This window comes from Cyanistes caeruleus, unplaced genomic scaffold (assembly GCF_971803275.1).
Source record: "Cyanistes caeruleus unplaced genomic scaffold, bCyaCae1.hap1.1 HAP1_SCAFFOLD_166, whole genome shotgun sequence".
NCBI lineage: Eukaryota > Metazoa > Chordata > Aves > Passeriformes > Paridae > Cyanistes > Cyanistes caeruleus.
In genome coordinates, this window is record NW_028255955.1 from 202,501 (window position 1) to 205,000 (window position 2,500).

General features: G+C 76.9%; 1 non-coding gene across 1 annotated transcript; it reads right to left on the minus strand.

Moving 5' to 3' along the window:
* Positions 1–877: 877 nt before the first annotated feature.
* Positions 878–1,030, minus strand: LOC147645836 (5.8S ribosomal RNA). Its single transcript, XR_015282121.1, has one exon. It is a non-coding gene; the product is annotated as a 5.8S ribosomal RNA (ribosomal RNA).
* Positions 1,031–2,500: the final 1,470 nt, after the last annotated feature.

Sequence of the window (2,500 nt, forward strand, 5' to 3'; positions counted from 1 at the left end):
CCGCGCCGCGCCGCGCCCTCCCGGGCGGGAGGCCGCCGACGGACGGACGGACGGACGGATGCGACGACGCGCTTCGCTTTTTTTTTTTTTTTTTTCCTCTCCGGTCTCCGGCCTTCTCTTTTTCTCTCTCTCTTTTTCCCCCCCCTTCCCTCGCGACCCTCTTTCTCCCCTAACGCCGACCCCTCGCGCCCGCGCGCCAGGGATGGGGAAGGGGAGGGGGGGCCCGGTGGAAGAGCGAGAGCGAGAGAGAGAGCCCAGAGCGGCGCGGAAACAACGGGGAGGGAGACCCCCATCCCGGAAACGAGAACCGAAAAGGAGCACACGCGACACCACGCGCACACGGCAGAGACGGCCCCGCGGGGAAAACCGTCGGGCCGAGCGCGGAATGAGAGAGGGGGGGGCGGAAGAAAGGAGGAGGGGGCCGTCCCCCGTCCCCCGGCGCTCGCCACGCCTCGCGCGCGCGGCAGCACGGCACGGTACCTGCGCCGGTACCCACCCGCAGACAGCCGCCCGCGCGGGGAAAAGGTGAGCCCGGGGGGCGAGGCCCGCGCCTCGCCTTCCCCTTCTCGCCCTCTTTCTCTCGGCCCTCGGCGGCGGCGTTTGGCGACGCCGCCGCTTTTGCTCTCGGCCCTTCTTTCCGGTTTTTCCCCCCCGCGAGGACGAGCTCCGGCCCAGCGGCTCGCTCCGGGAAGCGGGGAGCTACGGGAGCGGCTCCCCGAGTCTGCATTTAGGGGGACGAAGGCCCTTTTTCTCCTCCCGCGGCCGCCGCCGCCGGCGGACCGCGGGGGAGGGGAACGGGCCTGCGAGGCGACCCCAGCCGCGCCGCCCGGGGAGGGCTCGGGTGGCCCACCCGCCGGGACGGCGATTGATCGTCAAGCGACGCTCAGACAGGCGTAGCCCCGGGAGGAACCCGGGGCCGCAAGTGCGTTCGAAGTGTCGATGATCAATGTGTCCTGCAATTCACATTAATTCTCGCAGCTAGCTGCGTTCTTCATCGACGCACGAGCCGAGTGATCCACCGCTAAGAGTTGTCTGGCTTTCGGCACCGACCCCGCACGCGCGGAGGGGCCGGGACCGCTCGCGTGAAGCGGCCCCCCTCGGTTTTGCGGCGAGGACGCGCGGGCGCGCGACCTCGCGACCGACCGTACGAGCACAAACGAGACGACCAACGGAGGGGAAAAAGAAAAGGAAGGCACGAGGCCGCCCACGGAACGCTCCGAAAAGGCCGGCCAGAAAGGGCGGGGGGGCCCGCGCCCCCGACCGCCTCTCCCCCACCACCCCCCTCCCCCCGGGCGAGGGGAGGGGAAAAGAGAGACGCCGCCCCGCGTGCCGTCTTTCGGAGGCGGCCCAGGCGCCCGGGCTCGGCCCGGCCTCCGCGCGGAGAGCCGCGCGGCGCGCGCCGGACCGCGGGGGGGCTCCGTAGCCCGCGCCCGGCCTCTTCTCTCTGAACGGGACGACGCGGGCACGAGGCCGGGGGGCCGCGGCCGCCCGCCGCCCGCCGCGCGCTCGGCTCCACCTCGACCGCTGCGCGGGGATCGGCCCCCCGCGCAGCGCCACCGCGCCCGCCGCGCGCGGCGCGGCCTTTCTCCTCCCCGCTGACGGGCCGCCCCCTTGCCAGCGCCCGAGACGGCAGCGCGACGACCGCCGGCACCGCCGGCGCCGCCCCCGGCCGGGGACCGCTCCCCGCCGGAAGGCGAGCGCCTCGCCGCCGCGCTCCGACGGCCGGCGCCGGGAGGCGGGCGCCGCCGAGGCGCGAGCCGGCGTCGCGAGCGCCCGAGGCCTGCCGGAAGGCAAAGGCCCCGCCGCCACCGGGGCCGCACTCCCGGGACCGCCGCCGCCGCTTCGCACCGTCGGGGCCCCTTCCGCGGGCACGCGCCCTGCGGGAGGGGGCCGTGCGGCGGACGCCCGCCGCACGGCCTCGAGCGGTTCTCCCTGCGGCCCACACGCGGCCTTCGGGAAGGGAGACGGGGAAGCGACGGGCGGGGCCCGGGCCGGGACCGCCGCCGGCGACGACGGGGGCCTCCCGGCCGACCGTCCCACCAGGGGGACACCCGTCGAGCGGCGCCGCCGCCGCTCGGCACGGGGTCGCCCGCGCTCGCCGGACCTCCGGCCGCCGGAGGCGACCGACGAGCGCTCGCCCGGGCGGGGGGCGCGCGGTCCCGGCCGGGGACGAGCCGGCGGACGGCGCCGCCGCGCGCGTCCGGGGAAGGCGAGGAACGCCCCGAGGAGGAGGAGGAGATGCGCGCCGACGCGGCCGGCGCGGCCGAGGCGAGGGAGCGCGGGGGGCGCCCGAGGGCCGCCACCCCGAGGTCGCGCAGAGAAGGCGGAGAAGCGCGCGGGGGCGCTTCTCCGCCGGCGCCGCCCCGTTCCGAAGAGACCGGATCGGCCCCGCGGCCGACAGCGCGCCACGGCCTCGCCGCCGAGACCGGGCCGCGGAGAGGGGGGGGAGGGGGGCTGGGTGCCCCCTCCCCGGCACGGCGCGGCCGACGACGGCCGCGAC